Consider the following 24,711-nt stretch of genomic DNA (forward strand, 5'->3'; position numbering starts at 1 on the left):
CTCACACCTAGGGTGGTAAGAGAGAGATGAGGTTTTGCGTAGACTACAGGGGTCTCAATGCAGTCACTAAGACTGACGCCCACCCAATACCAAGGGCAGACGAGCTTATCGATAGATTGGCTTCGGCCAACTACTTAAGTACGTTTGACCTGACAGCTGGGTATTGGCAAATCAGGTTAGCTGAGGACGCCAAGCCTAAGACCGCGTTTTCAACCCCTGGTGGGCATTATCAGTTCGTGGTGATGCCCTTTGGTCTGAAAAATGCACCTGCCACCTTCCAATGGTTGGTGAATCAAGTCCTTACCGGGCTGGACGACTTCTGTGCGGCGTATCTAGACGATATTGCTGTCTTTAGCTCCACCTGGGAGGATCACCTGGTCCACCTGCGGAAGACGTTAGAGGCGCTGCAAGCAGCAGGTCTCACTATCAAGGCCACCAAGTGCCAGATAGGGCAGACACAGGTTGTATACCTGGGCCACCTTGTAGGTGGGGGCCAGGTTCAGCCACTGGAGAGCAAGATACAGTCAATCAGGGACTGGGTTCCTCCAACCACCCAGACTCAGGTTCGAGCTTTCTTGGGCCTGACTGGTTACTATAGGAAGTTTGTCAGGAACTATGGTTCAATTGTGACACCATTAAATGAATTGACAAGTAAGAAAATGCCAAAAAAGGTTCAGTGGACAGCGAGCTGTCAAAAAGCATTCGATGACCTAAAGCAGGCCATGTGCACGGCGCCTATCCTCAAGAGTCCGGACTACTCCAAACCATTCATTGTCCAAACAGATGCTTCTGAGTTGGGTGTGGGAGTTGTTCTTTCTCAACTGAATTTTGATGGTCAAGACCAGCCCATTGCTTTTATAAGCAGAAGGCTGACCCCTAGAGAGAAGAATTGGTCAGCTATTGAGAGGGAGGCCTTTGCTGTGGTTTGGGCCCTGAAGAAGCTGAGGCCATACTTGTTTGGCACTCACTTCAAGATTCAGACCGACCATAAGCCCCTCTTGTGGCTAAATCAGATGAAGGGTGAAAACCCCAAACTGCTTAGGTGGTCCATTTCCCTACAGGGGATGGACTTTACAGTGGAACATAGACCTGGTACTGATCATGGCAATGCAGATGGGCTCTCCAGGTATTTCCACTTAGAACAAGAAGACTCACCTGGTCAAGGTTAGCTAATTGTTCCGACGTTTGGGGGGGGGGGGGGTCATGTAGGAGAGTAGGGTCTGCAATCCTATGATCACCCAGATTTTTTTGCTTTTGTTTCACTGGTTTACGACTTTCTCTGGCTGTGGGCCTGCCAATCAGACCCACAGCCTGGCTGTTCTCTTTCTAAATTACGAGATGTACCCTAGGTGCATTTACCAATTGGTACTGGGCCACCTTATCAGACCCTGTAACCCAGGGCTTAGGTGTACCCAGGGCCACCAGGGGCTGCAGCATGTATTATGCCACCCCTGGCTGGCCTCCTAAATTTGACACAACTGGCTGCATGACAGCTGGGGCGAAGTCGTGTAATCACCCTTTGCTTTAGATATAGTAGCCCTATATCTAACCACACAATGGACACCCGAGTTCCTATCAGTCACTCCTATGGCAGGCCTTGACAATCCTGAAGGCAGAGTGCGTGGGCTCGTGTGATCTGTGCTCTGGCCCGAGCCGAGCCCGGTTGCAGCTTGCGGAATCAAGACCCAATGGCTGTTCCATGATAACGCGGGCCACATCGGTAACTACGGTGGCGCGTTATCAAGACATGTCGAGTAAGGTGTCATACGAATCGGGGTGCTGCCCTCTCACCAATTCTGGCGATGAGGTTAGCATTCCACCCTTCTAGAGGGACACGACATGTACGTAACTGTGAACCCCGGTTAAAGTTAACTAAAGCCTCAGCTCCACAAAATGGATGCTGCCACCACAGACACAAGTCTGACCTCCTGCTGCTGGGAGTCCTTCCAGCGAGGAGCGCTTGGACAAAGGGTTTCCTGTCGAGGGCGGTGTTCGCACCGTCCCAGACAGGGTTTGTGTATTCTGGGTAGGTAGGGCTTTTGCGAGAAGGTGACTGCGGAGTGGCACCCCGGCGCTCACTACGCATCTGCCGGTCAGAACCAGTTCCAGGGGCGACAGCCCTTGCCTGGGGAAAGTCCGGCAGGGGAGAGGGGTGTAACTACCCCCCTTCCTGGTCCCACCCTTAGGGCAGGACCTAGTCATGTACCCACCCCTTTCTTTAGAATAAAGGCCGGAGCGGGGACCCTTCCAAATTAGATCATCTTTGAATCAAGAACTACTTTCTACGAAAGGACACTCAAGACTCTTCTCAAGATTTCTCCCTTGTGACTAAGGAGTAGTCACCCTGCATCAGCGGGCACCACCTAAGAGCTCTGCGGTTTGCTGTAAGTCCTTCCTCAAGGAATCCGACGGCCCAGCTCGACGAGAACCGGCTTCCCTGGCACCTCTGACCTCTACCCACGTCATCAGCTCAGCTGTGATCTGTGGGTGTGACGAGACCTCGAGGGACCGGCCATCATCAGAACCTGCACGCTCTTAACCAGCACGACCATCGAGGTAACTCTCTGGTGAGTGCTCTGGGGTCCGAGAAGCCCCGACCCTGAGCCGCTCCAGCACCGAAGTGCAGTCTCCCAGCATCTCCACGATCTGCGTGGGGCCCTTCTGCTCGCTGCTCAGCACGTTGTCTGGTCACTAGCCGCTGGCTTGTGCCCTTCTGTGACGACATCCGAGAATCATCACTGTTGGTCTGGTTGCTCCAGACTGGCCCTTGCTTCCATCTTTGCGAGAAGCACCCCGGACCCTCCTGGTCCACTCAAGACGCCATCTTAGGCCCACCACGTGGCCCTGAGGTCTGCCAAGGCTTGTTGCCCCATCCTGGGCCCAGCGACGCCGACAGCATCATCCTTCGTGGGACAGCTCGCACCTCCACCGTGGTCGCCGACAACGCCTCCTGGTCCGTGAGACTGCAGAGCCTAGCGTCGCCCACTCACCTAGTCGAGGTGACGGCCAACCGGTGCCTTCCTGGTACCCTCTGACTACTGGCTAGTAGTACGAACTTGGTCCCCTCTGCTTTCAGGTTTCATCAATCTCCGATCCAGGCTTGGATCTCTACGAACTATTCATCACTGGTCGCCGGCCAGCAACTCCTTTTTCTTCCGGCTCCTGGCTCGTCAGCGAAGACCCCGACGCCTGTAAGACTTGTGCAGCCGCAGCCCTCGTGGCTAGGTAACTCGGCATTTCGGTGCCCGCATAGCCTCTTTACTCTAGGGTCCCGAGTCCCTCGCTTCCGACTTGCCTTAACCTTTCCGTGTCCTCGGACACTTGTTTTAACTGTGCACTTGAAGTATTTGCTAAAGAGATTTGGTTTGTGCTTAGTACCCTGTCCTCATAAAGAGTACAGGGCTGTTGTGATTCTTAATAAATATACTGTTTATTTTCATAACACTTGTGTGGTGTCCTTTCACTGGGTGTTCAAGGGGTACATGTGTGGTAAACAGCTGGCTTAACGCGCCCTCTCGAGTCTTTAGCCTTAGACTGCTCGTATCCACGCTACTAGGATAGCTGGTCTATAGGTTGACTTACAACCAAACACCATAAGGGTCGTTGGAACGATACATAGCGGTCGCTAGAATAGCGAACGTTGCATATCGGGCCAACTTCTCACACATGTTACACTACTCTAGCTTTCATCAGCCATCGTTAAAAAATCACTTACCTAAATCTCAATTACTAAGAGTAAAGCGCATTACCTCGGATCTCACAGTGTCAAAAGTAAATATGGATGAAATTATAGATCGTTTCAAAGAGAGAAACTACCCGGAAAATCTGCTCAAAAAAGCAAAAAATGAGGTGGAAGATCTTGATAGACATGAACTGTTACAAAAACCCAGTAGGAAAAAGGAGAGTGACCGGATGGTCATTGTATCGAAATATTCTAACGTCAGCTCGGAATATAAAAAGATCATATTGAAACATTGGCCAATGTTAGAGTTAGAGACAGACTTTAAAGACATGTTCAAAGCCAAACCAATATTTGCCCATAACAGGGGGAGAAACTTGGGCGAAATTCTCAAACAACCCACAGAACAACCATTGACCTCTAAAGGGACCAGACCGTGTAACAACTGCAACAACTGCCACAACATAATCCCGGCAACAAACTACCTCACCCAATGAAAGGTTATAACATCAACCTAAAAGTGACTGCCACATGTGACTCTAACAATCTTATTTACTTACTTAAATGTCCATGCGGGAAGGTATACGTTGGCAAAACGGAACGCAAGTTAAAAACCCGTGTTAATGAACACAAATCGAACATTCAAACAAAGAATCTCAAATCATCAGTAGCGTCACATTTCTTGGATATGAACCACAACATAGCCCAGCTTAAATTTATGGCATTAGAAATCATCAAAAAACTAGAAGGAAGAGATAATAACATAATGTTATTACAACGAGAACATTTCTGGATTTATAAACTGAATTCAATGAAGCCTCATGGCTTAAATGAACGAATTGAGTACTGATGTTATCTGTAACTTTATTGTTCATCTTGAATAACAGCACCATAGGTGCCTTACAGTTCTGGACAGGTCTCCGCATTGTGGATAACCATTTATTGTTTACATATATATGTTTTATATATTTCTTTTGAATGTTAGATAGCAGATTAATCATTCATTTATTTACACTTATTTACATTTATGTACCTGAAATAATTATCCGTTTTTGAGTACACGGATCATTTTACCTTTTCGCTTTAGTTGTATCGCACCACACTAACACACCCTCCCTCCCCTTGATCACGCTAGTCTCCTTTCTTCTTCTACACATCGCGATCACGTGACCTACTCACCCGTACGGCTTCTGTTTATGAAGCGCGTATCCGCACTTCCGGGTAAACCTTGCCGGTTGCGGTCGGCGTTTGAAACGCTGTGAACTTCGATAATCGTAAGTTATTATGACCCCCGAGCACCGCTTTTTAAGCGCGCTTTCACTTCTGTTTACGCGTAGTAGATATATTGTTTTATAACCACGATTTTATTTCGTAGCATGTTTATTCTACCACGATTTCCCACCTACCTTAATTTCTCCTTTAGTCTGTACTCACTTAGATCTTTAGGCCACTCCGTGTCACCTCACAGTAATCGAACCCTTATCACGATAAACCGTCTTTCTCACAAACCCTTTGGTGACTTACTGGGTTAAGGTATTCTTTCAACTTTTCATAGTTTTGCCATATTTTTTGTCATGATTGTTACAAGTATGCTTGTCTTTGTTTCTAGAGGCTCCCCGATGAAGGGCTAGGAGTAATAATATGTATTCCGAAGTTGAATATACATTTTGAAGTTGGATCGTCTTTTTTGGGAATCACATTAATGGATATGAAATGAATACCATACATCCGAGAAAGAAATAAAACATGGTTGAAAATACTCACCTTTAAGCGAATTATTTGGAGGAATACACCAAGTTGAGTGCCTAAGGGATGTCATCAATGTACCATTGATAACACTTTCCATAGACTGTCTAATTATCGTCCTAGGGTGTTGGGCGACACCTTAGAGCACCTACAAAAACGTTACCTTTGGTTGAAAACTTCATCAACAGCAGTGCACGAGTTTATCTTACTTTTAACCTATACATTTGAGATGTAGATTGGGTCACCACGTGTCATAGTTGAGAAATTCAAAAAACAGTGTCTTTTATATTGTGATAGGTCCCTTTATATTGAGTGTCCTAGTTATGAGAGTGATGTTATAGGCTAGATATAGATGTGTTATTCACTCAGACTCTGTTCCTGAGTGTTCCAGGTGAAACAGCAAATAGATTCTGGATAGGAACACAAGCTACAATATATTCATATTTAATACCTAACCACCCGACAGACAATTGCTGTGACTTACAACATGAAGAAAAATAAAATAACTATTGAAACTACAACCTCAATTCTATCTCTGTAGGCCTGGAGAATATTGTTGATTCCTGGACCTCTCCAGCCGAGGAAGAACGGATGGTTCTTCCTTCTCTTAGGCACCAGAAAATACTTGGACACTGAATGAATAGAACTTTGAACCTTTTAGACTTATGTGCCAGAGTGCGCTAATGATCCCAGCCATCGCACCTTTCTTATTTTCATATATTTAGTAGTCATCGGGGCATGAACGGCTGTCAAGCAGACCCCTCTACATGTGAGGTGGAAATATTGTGTTACATTTTAGTAACATGACATTTTCCCAGTCTGTATTGTCATTTCCCCAGTTTCACTTAGGGAAACTCTTGTACACACCACCATGTTTGGTGGGGGATCCATTTCCTTTCCCACCTTAGTAGTAGAGCTACCTCGGCATCCTGCTGAAGAGGAATCCAACGTTCTCCAAGTTGTGAAAGCTTCAAATTGGAATTTGTAAACTTACAAATTGACAAAGCAAACCGTGCCTGTGTAATTCTACGCAGATGTGACTGAAAATTATACAGAGTCAAAACATTCACACCTGGCAGGTGTTCTTTTGTGGGTCGCTGTCAGGCATCAAAGGAGCCATCAGTGACTTTCTGACTGGACACTGAGAGGCTTCGTGCCATAAAACCCACTCGGATCACTTGAATGTTCATAACTTGAAACGCAGTAGCCGGGACTCAGACTCCATAAGTAGTCCAGCTTACATTTGGCTCCACTTTCCAATAGACTAGTTTTGTTTGCAAACGTCGGATGAGCTGCTGTTTCCTAAAGACATCTGATAACACCAAAGAGCTGTCCCCGAGGTTAACATTGGACATGGGACTCTGTTAGAGAGAAAATATTCTCATTGTTGGGTTACCATCACTGCCTGATACAGGAACTCTAAAGCAGATAAGACTCTACCACAGAGCGAGGAATTACAACTGCATTTATTGTAAACACACTCGAGTGGAGAGAACGCACAGCATGGTTTCGCAGAAAGTTCTCTGCCTGGTATTGGGTCAAACAGATATGTATACATCTATTAGCAGGTACAAAGGGCAAGACACCTCTGCAAAGTTACATGTAAGCATGGAACATTCCTAAGAGCATACCGTTAGTCACATTCATATGTTATCAGATGGCACATATTGGATACGGCAGGAAGAGAGCTGGGTACATAATCATACGTTAATTACTATTTGTCTGGTTTACTTACAGACTCGCACAAGGCTATTTGTAGCTGGAAAACAGCATGTGTGGTTGAAGACCTTCAGCACAGACTCGTGTTTCTTGTGATCAGCAAAGGAAAGGGGATGTGAGCAAACAGCACGTAGGAGCAAGAAATGACAGAATGGCTATATAGTGTGGGCCATAGGTCAAATGTTTAGCTGATGTTCATAATGTAGGTTACAGGTTAACAACTCAATGTTAATTGAGACCTCAGCTTGTGCAGCTAAACATAATTAATGTTTTTGTCTTTGTATCTCTCCCCAAGAGGGTATCAGCATCTTCTGTATATTTTAGCTGCTCCTTTTTGTACCTCTTGGTGAAAGTCCAATCCTTATTTTTCGTTGTAGCTCTGGTTGGACATTGACCTTATTGTGTCTTTTACTGTGTTGTGCTGTGTGTGATTTCTAACCTGTTCCAGCTCATGCCGTGACTGCTTGGCCTTACTACTTCAAGAGTCATTTACTCGGAAGAAGCAGCCTGGTCATTCAGTTGAAGTGCTGTGGTGTCCCTGCAAAACACTGTGCCTGCCAGTAATACTGCCCCATCACCACTGACTGATCACGGTACCTCAAGAAGAGGCATCTCCAGCCCCTGTTTCCGATGGCTCCTGCCTGAGAGTACCCGGTGGAGTGTCCTGGAGAGTGTTTCCAGCTGCTCTGGTCAGCACTTCCTTCTGTGAGAGCTGATGCGCCATATGATATATTTCCATCTTTGGGAGTCTCAGACCCCCTGAAGTAGCGGCATGGATTGTGGACATGGTCAGTCCTGGTGTCCCACTTTGCCACAAGTATGTTTTAATGGCTGCGTCTATTAGGCATAGTTCTAATGCCGGGACCAGTATAGGCACCATGCTGAAAATGTAGTTAAACCTCGGGCTACCACCATGTTCACAGTTTGGAGTCGTCCCCCACAGCGAGAATTGCGGCTGCTCCATTTAGTGAACTCCCTGGGCATTCGATCAGTCAGTGCAGTCATATTGTCTTTGATCATCGTTGGAAAATCGTCAGTAGTCAATATTCATATTTAATTTTGGTGGGGATTTACTGACATGGATGTGCCCGGAGGGCTTCCCTCGTGGTATAGATATAGATCCTCAAGGGTAAGGCTTCACTTTTGGTCCAGTTCATTTTGTATCTGGAAAATGTTCTTAAGTCTGATATGGTGAACATCGGTGCTGGCAGTTGTCCACATACAGCTTAATTTCCAGGTTGCCGGCTATGATTTCAGTTTCCCAAAGGTCTTCAGAGGAGCTTATGGTGAATGTGAGGGGCTCTAGGGCGATCAGAAAGAGTATGGTGAATGAGGACATCCCAGCTCATGCTTTGACTAATGGGTTTCTTTCCCTCCCTTTCCCTTTTGCTCTTCTGCACTTCTTTTCTTGCCTGCCATCTCTTTGTTCTCATCCATGTGCACACTTCACTTTATGTGTTGTATGCATGCTCAGAATTTAGATTTTCTTAAGTGTAGAGTCAAAGTCTTAAGTATTATGCATTACATCCCTAGCTTTATCAGCATCCACATTTATTTTAATAAATAGTGTTTATTAATTATTCCTTAAACATTCCTGGCCTGTTAGGCAGTGGCAGGTATACATAAAATGCCACGACAGCTTAGACAGCAGTACATTTTCCACATCTGTTACAAATATGAAGCTGCTGACAGTTCTGTCGCATTCTATTGTACCACTATTAAACAAAGCAAACTTTACAAACTTGAGTTTGAACTTGCTTACAGTCATGAAGTGCCATGTGGGTTTGTTGAATGGGCTTATGGGGCAGGTTATGTCTATGTATTCAGCGTGTTGTGGTTTGTCGGGTAGTGGGCTCTGTCTCCGAGTCATTGATATTTATGCGTGAGAGGGATTAGTTGACGGTGTAGTCATTTCGGTGCACGGGTATATCAAGACTGCTTTTTGCCCTGTTTTGGAGGAGGGAGAGGCGTGAGGGTGAAGCAGGGGAAGATGTAAAGTGCCGAACCGGGTCAGTCCCGGTTAGGGGGGCGGCTGGGGGAGAGATATCGGCAGATTTGAGGAGTTGAATTAATCTTGTATGGGGTTGGTGCTGTGTTTGTCGTGGTGAAGTTTTGATTCTACGTATGTTAAATACATTTGCCAGCCTGGAGAGTTAGTACTTGTGAGGTTCTTTTGTGTGTCGTCTTGCAGCAGCATGTGTTCTGCAATCAGTGCCCTATTGAGGTCTACAATCCATATGAGCGTGTGTTGCTGTAAATTTGATTTCCATGACATGGCTAACCTGCGTTTGGCTAGGCCAAGTGCCAGGTCCAGTTACTGTCTAGTGTTGCGCTTGGTTATGCTCAATAGGAAGTGTGGTCCTTGCGCTACAACTAAGGTCTCTGTGGCCTCTGAAAGGATGGTTGCTACCTCATTCCAATATGATGTTATTTGTGAGCAATCCCAAACTATATGAATAAACGTGGATTCAGGGTTGTGGCAGCAGGGGCAGATGTCAAGGGAAGCCCTCGTACATTCGCACTAGTCTGTGTGGGGTTAGGTATGTATGATGAAGGCAACTAAATTGTGTTACAATTGCAGCGTACCAGTATTCACTAAGCGGTGCAATGAGGGTTCTGGTGTCCGGGCTTAAAGAGTTATATAGCATAGTAATTGCCCTCCTGCCCGTTCCACGTGTTAGTAGCGTTTGGAATGTGTCAAAGGTTTTATGCTATTTCTCCGATGTTGCGTGCCCAGTCTAATAGCTGGAAGAGTCGCCTCAAGCTTAGGCTGGTGTTTCTACCAGGGATGAATCAGTTTTGGCCCAAGTGCACCAGTAGCTGTGTGACCTCTGTCAGTCTAATAGCCTAAACCCTGCCCAGTATCTTATAATCTGTGCTTAAAACAGATGGGGGGGCGGTCGGATCCCATTCTCAATGGGTCCCTGCCCGGCTTTGGAAGCGCCACCAGAATGGCCTCTCATAATGAGGCCTTTAGTGTGCCCCGATCGTATGCATCCATATCATCTCAGTGGAGGCGTGGAACCAGTTGTGTACGAAATGAGGCATATATTTGTAGGGGCCAGACGTCTGCCCCTGGTGTTTCCCCCCTTGCCAGTTGCTGTATAGCCTCTGTTATCTCTGATTCCAAAATGGGAGATTCTACAATTTTGTAATGGCGGAGTGGAATCTGAGGGAGTGCTATTTGTTCTAAAAGGACTGTAGCTCTGTCCCATCGTGAGTCGAGGGGGTGCGCTGTATAGGGATGTGTAATACTGCCGAAAAGCTACATTGAGCTTGGTCTGTGTGTTGACCAAAAGTCCTTTCAAGTTATGTATGGTTGTGATAGGTGTGTGAGATGAGTCCGTCTTTAGTAGCCAGGCTAGTTTCCTACCTGCCTTGTTCCTTGGCTAGATATCTTTTGTAGTTTAAGGCACATAGCCTGTCTAGCGTCTCCTTGTGTGACAGTCAGGTCTGTGGGTTAGTGGGTAGCTGGCATTTGTGTCTCCACATCTCATCCTCTAGACCTTCTTATTCCCTGATACGTATCATGCAGGCCCCATATACCATTATTATCATATGCATATGCATGACCACTTTGAAAGCATTTCATTCTAACCCGACGTTGGATGCTGTATCCTCGTTATCCAGAAAATATGATGTGATAGTTTGTGTTAGTGAGGGAGGCAGTGGGTCATCTTTTAGCGCTTCCAAGTGAAGGCGCCAGGTCGGGATGCTGGATCTGATTGCCCCTCAAGACTGCCTTGTTTGCTGGGGGTTGTGATCCAAAAATGTGCGGAGGAGGTATTCAGTAAGGGATACTGCTGGGAGGGCCTGATGAGAGAAGTACACCAGATCTATTCTGTGTGTAGATGGTAAAGCCCAGAATAGTGGGTCTACTCTCTATGGGTAGGATGCAGGTCACGCTATGTATCCTGTAGGTGTGACATAGTAGCCCATACCTGTAGGTGTAGGGAGATGCTAATAGACTGAGTGACCTGTATTGGTGGGCGTGAGCAATCCAGTGCTCTGTCCGGAATGCAATTAAAGTCCCCTCCCCAGTATGTTGGTGCCGAGGGGTAGTAAGGCTGGTGTCAATGACTGCAGAAACTGGGCTTGGCCAAAATTAGGGGCATATAATGAGATCAGTGCTATTGGCTTGCCGTCCTGTATCCCCTCTAGAATCATATAGTGTCTGTTTGGGTCAGTGCAGGTGTGTTGTACCTCCATTGGAGCTCCGTGTGCCACCCATGTCAAGGCCCTTCTTGTGTATCCGGAGTGTGTGGTCCCCACTATCATGCCTCTCTATCTCTTGTGCATGGAGGTGAGTGTTTGTGTGGTCAGATGATGCAATAGCAATCCCTCTCCTCCATAGGTATTGGTTTACCCGTTGGCGCTTAGTACATCCCACCAGCACACGTACATTCCATATATACATATTCTGTGTGATAGGGGTGTGCTGTGCATCCATTTATGTAAGGTTGGTGTGGAGTAAGGGTCCGTGTCCCACTGCATCGATGCTACACCCACCGTCCACCCGTGAGTGTGTGTGCTCTTCCTAATGTAGGGGTGATAGTGTTCGTTTGTAGTAATAGGCATCGTCGTAACTGATAATATTCCCCTATTCCCACTCCCAGGCTTCAGCGCCAACGAGCAGTCGGCCATTTGCACTTAGCTCCAACACAGTTAAACTTTAACTTGAATGAATATAAGCAATACAGGGAGAAATACAGTGAAAAACTACAGATAATAGCTCTGTAACAGACACACAGTGTGAGTGGGAGGGCAAGGACTGCCAGATAGTCTCGGTGTGCCTGCCTGTATAGATTGTTTGTGGCCCTGGTGTGATATATATGATAGCTTTCAGGCAGGGACGGTGTGTCTACCCTGGGTGACCTTCACATGGCTGTATGCATCATGTAGCAAACCTGTATGTAGCATTTCGCAGGAGGTTGTCAGACATCTGAGGGGTGTGACATCCGGTCCTCCATACCCAACCGCTGCCCGCTGGGAGTCCGTCAGAGAAGGGGTGTCTTCTGCCGGGTTTTTGACTTTGGACCTGGATGATGAGAGAGAGTGAGGCGTCATGTATCTTTCGGCATTCCTCACTGCCCAGGGTCTTTCCTTCGCTACTTGGGCCTTGGTAAGTCCCTGCAGTTGCCGTTTGGGCAATTGTAGTTGTCTCTGCGTTTGCCACCATTGTTGCGGTACAGACACTGATTCCCTGCTGGTGGCCAAAAAGTTTTGTTATATCCAGTCCTATGCGGCCTCCGGGTGGTGCAGAAATTAGTTTTACCAATGTGCTGAATTCTTAAGGTGGCTGGAAATCGCAGAGCATATTTCATATTATATTCTCTCAGGATCTTCTTTACTGCAAGGAACGAGGACCTGCGTTGTTGTACTACTAAGGTATAGTCCGGGTTTTTGTGGAACGTGACATTTTCTATTGTCCATGGTACCTGCAGTATGTGGTCCCTGTCACTGTAGTTGACGAGTCATGCTACCACGGCCTCGGCAGAGCTCCGGGGCAGAGAGGGACCAACAGGTACACTAGGAGCCCTTTCCACTGAGAAGAACTTGGATTACATGCCTTGTAGGAACGTGTCGGCAAACCATGTCTCCAGGTATAGTTCCATGCTTTGCGCGTCCGCACGTTCCGGTAGATCCTCTATGCGAATGTTATTCCTCCGAGAACTATCTTCCTGGTCTTCCACTCGATCCAGTAGATATTCAACTTCTTTTTGTAGGATTCTGAGTTGTTTGTCCGTTTCCTTTACCGTGGGCCTCAGAACGGCTAGGGTTAACTCAGAGTTCTCCATCCTGTCTTTTAGGCGCTTGTGATCTTCACACAGGAGGCCCATCTCAATGCAGAGTGAGTCAATTTTGGGTCCTATGGTAGATTTGATGTCCAGGATGGCTCCCATAAGTTAGAAAAGCGGTGTGCGTAATCAAGTGACGCTTCCGTCATGTGTCCTGCTGTTTGGGCTGTGTCCGATGACCTTTCTGCAAGGTCAGAAAAGCCCCCTGTTAGCACCTGTGGTCTCTCCAATTTATTCCTGCCCATATTGGCAGAGGGTTGGGTGTTTTATTTTGTGTCTGTGGAGGCCAGTGGTGCGTGCTTGGGCTAAGATACCGGTTGTCTTGGCGTGGTCTCCTTTTTAAAATGTCCTCCCCTGTGGTGTCCGGCCGGATTAGCTGGCTACTTTTACCGCTTCCAGAATGTGGAGAGGGCACATCCTACGCACTTTCCTGGTTGTGCAGAGTTTTCGGGACCTTTTGCTGCCTGGTTCAGGCCTCCTCTCAGCCCTTTTCGGCAGTATCCTGGGGTGTTGGGTATTCGGCGTCCCTGTGTGTCGTGACTTGTGCTTAGGAGGGATGCTGGCATATATGTTTCTTCTGGTTACCTTTACCAATTATTAAATATTGGTGAGGGTACATACAGTTTAGCATGCGGTGGCTCAGGTCTGTGCATGCCCATGCTGGCGCAGTTCATGAGCTATGTTCAGGTAGCTGTCTCCAGTATTGGTGCCCCAGTGTAGATATGGTAGGTTGTGTTCTTGTTATTTGGCGCTAGTTATGTTGGACTGGTGGTGTGTCTCCCTCTGCGGGCCTCCAGCTTGCTCCACAGCTGCTTTGCCCGCATATAATGTGCAGAGGATAAGGGGGGAATTAGTTTGTTTCTCTCCCGAGTGCGCAGTTGTTTCTCGCATCGGGTATTGTCTGAGTATCCCCCCCTCCCTCTGTGAGGGGGGCTGTCTAACAGTATGGAAGTGGTGGGAAGGGATTTGGCAGTGTTGCAGGGCCGGGACTTGGGCCTATTCCGGTATTTTGTTGGGCCTCACCCAAGGCCTTGTCTGGTAGGCCATTGAGATTGGCGGCCCATCCCCCGCGGTAGCTGTTTTCCTCCTTGCCGGGGTTTTGCCGTGTTTTTGCTGCAGGAGCAGTTGTGTCGAGGAGCCCCTGTTCCTGTATTTCGGATCGTGGTCCCTCCGTTGAAGGCAGCCTTAGATGCCTGAGTCCTGGGTCCCAGCGCGAGGCACCTCCCGGCCAGGCCCCGCTGCTGGATCCAGATGCGGCAGCTCAGGCACCTCGAAAAGCTTTGACCAGGATCTCAGGGTCCCCAACGATGGTCATAGCGCCGTTGCTGGAGCGAATCGCTCCTGTACATCTCGAAATTTCAGCATCTTGTGGTTTGTCACGACGGAGCAGCTTAATACACATCTGCTCCGGACGCCATTTTGGCCACACCCCTCAGCATCCACGTTAAACGCAGTTACAAAAAGACTGTACTTCCCAGGACCCATTGGAATGCAGAGTACAGAAAACTACACCGGGTGCACTATCATGGCACACTAGATCTCAATCTCATAATTAGTCCTCTATCTCTGAAAATGCACATTTAAAACAAGGTGCATAGGCTTTTCTGTTTTCAGTTTCTATGAGTTCTAATTTGTGGTGTTATTTTTCAGTTTTTTACAAAATTTAAAAAAAACGTTATCTTTTTTTGCTCTGTAAAAATTCACAGAATGTTGAGTTTATTTCCTTCTCCTGTTTGTCCCTATTGCCATTTCTAATATCCATCTATCTTCTCCTAACTTTCTTTTTTGAATTTGCTCTTTCAGGTAATGTTTCAGTGTTTTGCTCACCTCAAAACCTGTCTCATTTCCCATTAATCGCTTTCCAACAGTCTAGTCCCAGGATGTGCAGGATGGAGGTACGTTTGCATGTCATTATCTCATAAATATTTCATTGCAGCTGGCGAAAGGTTAATGGTCTACATTTAACACACATTTCCCTATTGATTTATTCTTCAAACATACATTAAAGATTGTCTGAAATGGTGTTCAGTGATGTGTTATTGGAAGCCAGTGTCCTACTACTCTGTTCTTTATCTCAAAATACTCCTGGGCATTAATTGTATTATTACTGTCTGTTCCCGGTCTGTACGTGCTCTACCTGGTCGTAGAAGAGAAGCTGCTGAGGGATTAGCACACATGCTATTACAGACTCTTCGGACACAATGCAGTAACAATCCACTATCCAGCCACCTCACCTATCACTCGTTGACTCTCGCACCTTTTAAAAGAAAGAACACTTTGGTGCCAGTAAGCTGTGCTGCTGTCGGAAGGACCAGCTGAAATAGCCAAGAAATGTGGTGGCCTGCAGCACGCTTCAGATCATTTGACGGTGCGTTTCACTCCATGAATTAATTTTATTCTACATTGTTGAGCTGTGCCTTTGGGATTTTGTGTGTATTTGAAAAGCAGTGCTAAGCATGTGGGCCTTTGCAAAAGCTGTGTAGAGACTGTGTACTTGTCGGGCATGTGTGAGTGTTGCAGAAGGCATTTTATCTTCGTGCACTGTTGTGGTGCATTCTCCATCTCGTGTAATCAATGAGCACACCTCAGTATTGTTCCATTAAATGTGGCCACGCTGGTTTGTACAGGTGATGTTGCAAAGCGTGAGTAGGAGGAGAGACCTATGGAAAGTCATGGGAAATTGTGGTTCGAAAATCTTGTTCACAGGCTTTGGGCTGGAAAAGGAATGTTGACAGCAGGGCTTTGCATGTGAGGAGCAGGTGAATAAATGTAAGAACCGGGCCTATCTTTATGGATGAAAGAGCGGAGGGCAGCCGAGTTGTAGGGCTTCTGGACAGAGCCATTTGACTTAAGAGATGCTTTTAGGAGAGTGTTTCACGTGCTGGGCATGGTCCAGGAGTGAAAGGATGCTAACAGGCTTTGGCGCACCATCCGTGCACTCGCTACACAGACGCACCACAGCTTTCAGCTAGTAGGCAGCCAGGCTGTTGTGCTATCTCACAAAGCACTAAAGTTAGAGGTGGGACAAGTCAACAACAGACCAGCTCAGCTCAGTCTCCTAGTCCAGCCGATAATCTCCCACTCCAGTGGATAATACTGGCAAACTAAAAAAGCTAAAAAGAAATTGAGAAAAGTAAAACCACAAAGTAAATAAAATAAATAAACTGCTGCTCTACAGCATAATTTGGGAGTCATTTATCTTTTTATTTAAAGATTTACATAGGAGAACATGACTTGAGAGGGTATCGGAGCGCTTTACAAATTATCAGGGTGCGAGAAAGAGGCAAGGCCGACAATCATAAACAATAGTAGCAATCACAGGAACCATACAGGAAGTAGCAATATCCCAGCAGGGAGAACTCCTATTAGGCCAAAATAGCGGAACATAAACAATTAGGGTGAGAGAAACCGGTGGTGGGTGGCAAGGTTACCGATTGGAGCGGCGGGCAAATGGGTGGGGCATAAAATATATACAAAACATTAATGCATTAAATACATTGTTGAAAAAAACACCTGCTTGCGCAGGCAGGTCCTCCTCACACCATTCCTCTTCTTTTCCAACATCACATCCGGGGCCCCAGCTAACCTATCCAGGCACTTCTTTCAGCATGAGAGAAGCTCCATGATTGGAGGGAGAAGCGTCTCTTGGAGTTTTCGAGGACACTAGAGGCACGTGCAGGCTCGCAATCTGTCTAAGATGGCTGAGTTGAGAGGTTTATAGTGCTCATTTCAGGCTGCCAGTCGGAGGACGGCCGGCCAATGGGACATGCACACTATAAACTAGTGCACAGGAAGCCCACCACTGCTGCCACTCACCAGGCCCGCCCCTTCCTGAGTCAGGCCGGGTAGATGAAAAATTAACTGGTAATTAATTATCTTCATTATCGTGGTATTTTTTGTCTCTGGGGTTTTTCATGGGCATTTAAGTGGGGTGACGCTCCTTCCCTCCAATGGAGGAGCTGCCCGCAGAAACACAGGTAAGACAGGCAATAATAAACAATAATAACCATCGCAACAACAGTATCAAGGGAGCTTAAGCAAGAATTTTTTCATCAGTACCACATTCTCTTATTTTTTTAAAGATGCAGGTGAAGAGTTAATTTGAATTTCAGATGGTAGCGAATAACAGAGTCTCTGGGCAATGCCGGAGAAGGCTCGATTGTACGTTTTCTTCTTGAATTTCTGCAGTTTCAAAAGTAAAGACAACGTGTTTATTTTTTATTTTTATTTTTATTTTATATTCTTCTATAGCGCAAGACTAGACCCCCGGAGGGGTATCTCCGCGGTTTGTGCAATGTACATCGGGTGTTGGAGTGTGTGGCTTTGTGTGTCATGCAGGTTTACTGATTTCACATAAGGTGTGGTGTGGTTATTACATTTAAATCCAGTAATAAGCCTTCCAGCTGAGTTAATGGAGGAGCTTTGAAAGAGTTGGGATGCTAGAGACAGGGCGGAAGTTATTTAGAGCAGTGTGGTATGCTGTGTTTTTTTTTAAGAAAGGCAGTTATCTGTCTAGACTTGAGGCAGTCTGCTATACTGCCTTGAAATAATGAATCATTTACTATTTTGATTTAGAGTGGGAGAAGAGGGGTTTTAATCTCACTGAAGAGATTTTAAGGAAGCGGATCTCTGAAGTGGTGTGACAGGATTTTTAATACGGTCATTTCATCAAAGGATTTGAATGAACTCCACACAGCAATATTTTTGGGTGTATGTGCTGGACGCTCAGGCCACATGGGTCGGTGGGGGCTGGCATGTGAAGGCGTTGGGGGGGAGATCCAATGCAGTTTGTAAATCACTTTCAATGTTTTTGTATTTCCCAGGAAGAAGGCGGCAAGTTCTTAGCGGTTAGGCTGCAGATTAGACCCGGAAAGCAGGTTGGGTTTCCTGTTAGATTGCAATTTAACGAGCTCAAACTGTTTTTTAGGTCGAGTCCTGGCATTGTTTAGCTGTTTCCTAAAGACGTTGGCTTTTGAGCTATGTATGTGTTTGTGGTAAATGATTCTTAGGGATTTCAGGTGCTGGAGGCGTTAGAGCGAGGAGGAGAATCTCCATGGCCCTTCACTCAATCTTAGATTGCATCTTTCAGTGTTTAGACTACCATTGTACCAAGGCTCAGAGTCTTTGGTGGAAACTCTTTTTAGTTGAAGGGGTGCCATAGAGTCTAGAATGTTTATCATTGAACTAGTGTAATGATCAGTAAGGTCCTGGACATCTGACATGTCCTCTGGAGGGGGAAGGATTTAATTGCTGATAGATGTCAGTAGCTCGGCGGTGCTAGAATGTCGAGCGTTGGTGTGGAGGAGTAATTTAGCCAAGTTTCAGTCAGGACTATCAGGTCAAGATCATGAGTAAGGAAAAGGTCAGCAATATCCACCGCGTGTTTAGATGCCGATCTGCAATTGAGTAGCGTACATTTCAGGTGGGGTATGGCGACAGCGGAGGCACCCTGCGTGATGGGAATTTGCTTGAACTTGGAATTGTTACCTGCTCTGGGATTGGGCCAAGGATCTCTATGTGGATTCGACTAAATGAGGAGGGAGTAAATATTGTTATCCGATTGAGAATATTTCATCCTGATATGTCGGGTGGAGGCGTGGGGCTAGGGAATTGTCTTCCAGGTCAAATGAGGAGACACGATTGCTGTGATCCCACTGGGTGTGCGGGTTGACATCCATTTAACGTGATTGCTATTGGATTGCTAAAGAGAGTGTCTATTCTTACCCATCGGCCTGGTGGGACACCAACAATTAGCGAGCTCAGAGGTGAGGGATATTAGGCTTTAAACCTCAGCCTTAAGTTGATGAAGCTCTTGAGAGATCTAAGTGAGTTTGGCGTCGTTAGTAATGTGGGAACAGGAGGTCGTGATGTGGGTCAAGGGACCAGGAGAGGGGGTGCTCTGGTTTATGGTGTTACGGAGAAGCTGAGTTGGGAGAACCAGGGCAAGGGGGAATAGAGATGGAGTCATGATTGAGGAGTGGGGGTGTGGGGCTCATAAACTGATTGATGAGTAGATAGGCACCATGATATTAATCATGTTAGGGGGTACCGAGATAGCAAGTGTCATGGTTTGGTCCAGAAAGGGTGTCACAGATGCATCAGTGCTGACAGCGGGGACATGTTCAGAGGTCAGGGGCGGAGATGAGGTAAAGGTGTTAGTATAGAGTCAGTGTATTTCAGTGGTCGCTGCTCTAGGGGTGTGATGAAGGCTCAGGCTATTATGACAAAAAATGCGGTTGAAACAAGCTGCAAGGGTAGTGGTAAATGAATGCTGTTGGGTAATCTGATGAAGGTGGATAGGGAGGTGGGGAAAGGGATGGAGCAATACAAGTAGTGGAGAGAGGGGTAGGTACAGAACGAGGTACCTGTGGGATGACTGTAGATCTAGGATGAGCTTGGGTCAGGGAGGAAACCTACTTCATCACAGAGAGTTTGAGAGGAAAATTGCACCAAGTAATTCTAGGTTGCATTCAGATGTTTGGATGAGGATAATCCCATTGATATAAAGGGAGATGGTTGTCTCTGCTCGGCAAACGATAGAGGGAGTTACCGAGAGTCTGAGACCATGGGAGGCTTTAGTGGATGCAGTGATCCGGAGCAGAAAGCAAAGGGCTTTCCTTCATTGTGCTGGTCTTTTAGTGCAAAAAATAAGGGCACTTATGGTAGCTCCTGCATTTGTGCAGACATAGAGGGTGGAAAAAAAGGTGTCCTGGTGAAATTTGAGAAGCCTGTGTTTGAAGTTCTTGAACACGCTTTTAGATAGTTTAGGGGGTATATGACAGTGTAGGAATTACAGCCTTCTGGAACCAGTTTGGAGACAAGTGATCTTCGAGAAAGGGATTCCGTGGCCAAGGACACCAAATTTCCAGAGTGGAAAGAGGGGAGGGACTGGAGTACTACATGCTCACATGTGGGGAAGCTGAGGGGAGTTGAGGAGAAGGGGGTATGGTCAGATGAAGGAGGAAAGGTATGGAGCAGATCATGCGGTGGCTGGAGGAAAGTTCGATGACTCCGTTCTGCAAAGACAGCCCATTAAACAGCAGCATCATGACAGAAGATGTCCAGAGAGAAGTTGGTACTCTTTCTGTTTTCCCAGCATTATATGCATACGATTTCTAGGTGGAAATCAGCAAATCCTGAAGAGAGGGCCCAGCTGCGAATATAAAAAAGGGAAGTTAGGTCAAACTAGATTTTGCAATTAGGAAGATAGAATCCCGATTAGAGGGATAGGGGGGATGGGATGAACAGTGGCCTAGGATGAACTTGGAAATTCGATAGACCGAGCCAGTCTGGAAACCTAACCAGAATTAGTAAACAACCTCCTTCTAAGATGGCCGCCACCTTGGAAATACTTATAAGCTATAGAACATGATACTCCTTCTTTCACGTCCATAAGAAGGGCATGCTAAATCCTATGTCAATATCTTGATTCCGAGAGGCCCCACTATTTTAAATTGGTCAGGGACATTATATGGGGAGAGGATCGATACATGATGCAGGGCCTACAATACCCAGATAGAGCCCCTTTACGCCACAAGGGTCCCAAACACAATCAGCACACAAAAGGCCCACTTAATCAGGCTTTGAAACAACAGGGAAGGTAATCCTCTTGAAAACAGAGTTAGTAGTGAATGAAACCAGTCACCTCTAAGAACAATAAGATTTGATGTATGGCACAACATCCTGGTGTCCGCCTTGCTGTCTTGAGTCTTCCTGATCCAACTCTTACTCCAAGAGCTGTAATTGTTTTAACAAAACCTTGACCATATGCATCTACCTAAAGCTGAAACTAGTATATGAGTGCTATGCGAGTGCCCTTTTTTTTTGCTAAGTTACTCTATGAACACCTTTGCTGAAATAAATAAGATTGTGGCATGTTCAAAGGAACTTTTATGTAAATATCTCTCTATTGTTAAATATGTCTTAAAATGTCTTCATAAGTTTCAACAATAGTAATAAATGAGATGCTTTTACAATCGTTACAAACGTTATTTTCCATTTAAGTAATTTAAATCTCTTTACATCCGACAGAAAACAATCCTTGATTGCACAAAATGTTTAAGAATAATGAAGATAATACTGTAAATCTGCAAAAGCAAAGTCTGAAACATTGAGTTCCAGTATTCAGGAAAACATAAGTGCCGACAGAGACAGCCAAACCTGAACATAAACTGACAGATCTTGGAAGTACCGTCAAGGGCAATTCAATCATTATACGAGTCTCAGCTATGCACCTCTGTGTCTCAAGATGAAGAAATGACCTCTAGAAAATTATGACAACACTGATCAACCACTTCTTGTGTAAACATGTCCTGTACCAGCTTTGATCATGAGGTGTTACAGCAGAGCTCTGCTTCGTAACGTGATATCAGACCACTATTCAGTGCTAGAGGTGTATTGTAAACTCTTTCAAGCGATTCCAAAGCAATCAGCGAAAAGCAGAGTTAACTGAAAGTTAAAAGAAATGGGGGTCTGCTATATAAAATACAGAGTACTGTCCCAGTGGGCACCGACCGGAAGGACAATGGATCTTTACTCACAAGCTTGCAGAACTATTATCCATTCTAAAGACACAAGTGCCCACAAAGAAGCCTTACACACGTTATAAGTGTGGCAAGTATTTTGTGACCTTTGCACTTTAGGAAAGCAAACGTGCAAATACCACACACATACATGAGAATAACACAAGTGCTTTATCTGTCATGTTGGCTGCTCAGAAAGCACAGTCAGGAGATGTAGAAAAATACATACCTGACTCAGAGACACCAACCAAGAAAGAAAAAACATACACTTGCAGTGAATGTGGAAGTAGTTTTACGGAATCATCTAAACTCAGGAGTCATCAGCGAACACACACAGGGGAACAGCCATTCACGTGCAGTGAATGTGGGAAGAGCTTTATATATTTACAGAGTCTAAAAAGGCATCAGCGAACACACACTGGAGAAAAACAATATCATGGCAGTGAATGTCTGAAGAGCTGTAGTCAATTATCATACCCTAAAAATCATCTGAGAACACACACAGCGGAAAAACCATATCATTGCAGTGAATGTCTGAAGATCTTTAGTCAATCATCATACCTAAAAAAGCATCAGAGAACACACACAGGAGAAACACCATATCACTGCAGTGAATGTGGAAGTCGTTTTAGGAATTCCTCAACATTAAGGAATCATCAGCGAACACACACAGGGGAAAAACCATACCATTGCAGGGAATGTGGAAGTAGTTTTAGGAATTCGTCAACATTAAGGTATCATCAGCAAACACACACAGGGGAAAAAACGTTTAAGTGCAGTGAATGTGTGAAGAGCTTTAGTCGATTAACAGACTTAAAATACCATCAGAGAAATCACACAGGGGAAAAACCATACAAGTGCAGTGAATGTGTGAAGAGCTTTTGTCGATTAACACACCTCAAACAGCATCAGAAAACACACACTGGGGAAAAACCACATCATTGCAGTGAATGTGGAAGTAGTTTTAGTGAATTTTCAAGATTGAGGATTCATCAGAGAACACACACTGGAGAAAAAGTGCAGTGAATGTGGAAGGAGTTTTAGTTCCTCTTCAGGATTAATGTATCATCAACGAACACACACAGGGGAAAAACCATTTAAGTGCAATGAATGTGGGAAGAGCTTTAGTCAATCTGCACACCAAAAACAGCATCAGAGAACAAACACGGGGGAAAAACCGTTCAAGTGCAGCAATTGTGGGAAGAGCTTTATATATTTATCAGCCCTAAAACACCATCAGAGAATACACACGGGAGAAAAACCATATCATTGCAGCGAATGTGTGAAGAGGTTTGGTCATTTATCAAGCCTAAAAGTGCATCAGCGAACACACACAGGGGAAAAACCATTCAAGTGCAATGAATGTGGGAAGAGCTTTATGTATATATCCGCCCTAAAACTCCATCAGAGAACACACACAGGAGAAAAACCATATCATTGCAGTGAATGTGTGAAGAGGTTTAGTCAATTATCAAGCCTTAAACTGCATCTGCGAACACACACTGGGGAAAAACCATTCGAGTGCAGTGAATGTTTGAAGAGGTTTAATCGATTATCAATCCTAAAACAGCATCAGAGAACACACACTGGCGAAAAACAATTCAAGTGCAATGAATGTGGGAAGAGCTTTATGAAGTTATTCAACCTAAAACTCCATCAGAGAACACACACAGGAGAAAAACCATATCATTGCAGTGAATGTGTGAAGAGGTTTAGTCAATTATCAAACCTAAAACAGCATCAGAGAACACACATAGAGGATAAACCTTTCAAGTGTAATGAATGTGGGAAGAGCTATATGTATTTATCCGACCTAAAACTCCATCAGAGAACACACACAGAAGAAAAACCATATCATTGCAGTGAATGTGTGAAGAGGTTTAGTCGATTATTAAGCCTTAAACTGCATCAGCGAACACACACTGGGGAAAAACCATTCCAGTGCAGTGAATGTGTGAAGAGGTTTAATCGATTATCAAACCTAAAACAGCATCAGAGAACACACACTGGGGAAAAACCATTCCAGTGCAATGAATGTGTGAAGAGGTTTAATCAATTATCACACCTAAAACTGCATCAGCGAACACACAAGGGAAAAGCCATTCCAGTGCAGTGAATGTGTGAAGAGCTTCAGTCAATCTTCAAACCTACTAAGACATCAGTGAGTACTCCACCATCACTGAACACACAAAGAAATAAGCATAGAGCTGCAGTGAATTTGGTACTAATTTAAGTACATCAACAACAAAACTGACCCATCTGTGGATGTACACTGAAGGAAAAAAAGTGCAGTTATTGTGAGATTAAGGAATTACAGAAAATTATGAAATTACAATAATGCGGGACATTCAAATACCAGCTTATAAAAAGCAGTTGATAGAAGACAAACCTAGTATGAAAGAAGAAAAACCTATATATTTGAAAAATATCAAATTGTCTATTTACTGCTTTCGTTTATTTCCCTACATTTAGGAAAAACATGAAATATCTGGAAACCCTTTGAGAATCTAGCACTGTAGTGTAGTTCCTATATTCCCAATATGCTCTGCGCATTGGAATAATATATCCTATAGGTTAGACGTAGGACTGAGGTCGACTAGGTCTCTATTGAATATTAAACTTTATTGTGATTGCCAGCTAGCTCAGAGTTCACTATAAACTTTCTCGAATAAACAAGAAGGGATTAGTTTCTGACAACCGCTTAAAACATGACAACTTTGTTTCTAAATAATAAGAAATGTATCTCTAGAGTTGCGGAAACAATTGATAGTTATTTCACTCAGTCAATCGTGCATGCTTCGTTTCACCAGAGGTGCAGAGAAATAGAGAGACGGGCGTTTTCAATAAAAAGGTATTTATTGAACAGTCTTCTTTCTCAAGCAGAAGAAATTAACTGCTACAATCGTAAGACTGGTTGCAAAGTACAATGCGTACAGTACGAAGAGTATTACTGTAGAAGCATGGTATGGTTTCTAAGCCATAAAATACATACATTAATAAATAAAGACTAAAGGTTCTCAACTGGTGCTTCTAAAATACGCCTACCCTGTGTACCTAACTTAGGTCTAGTACAAGGGAAGAAGTAAGTGAGGTGTAGCCTAAGTTTTAGTATTCTCTGCCAAGAATCTATCCAAGAATTCTCTAAGGGTCTAATCAGCTCCGTACCTTGGTTTAGAATGTAGGAGATCGGGTATCTCTCTCTCTCAGGACTCGATTTACCAGCAACAAGCAAGAGTAGCCTGGAAAC

General features: G+C 45.1%; 1 pseudogene; it reads left to right on the forward strand.

Annotated features, from left to right (window-relative positions):
* Positions 1-23,967, forward strand: part of LOC147737231 (uncharacterized) — a 42,703-nt pseudogene extending 18,736 nt beyond the window's left edge.
* The last annotated feature ends 744 nt before the right edge of the window (positions 23,968-24,711 follow it).

Source organism: Lissotriton vulgaris, chromosome 1_1 (genome assembly GCF_964263255.1).
Source record: "Lissotriton vulgaris chromosome 1_1, aLisVul1.2, whole genome shotgun sequence".
Taxonomy (NCBI): domain Eukaryota; kingdom Metazoa; phylum Chordata; class Amphibia; order Caudata; family Salamandridae; genus Lissotriton; species Lissotriton vulgaris.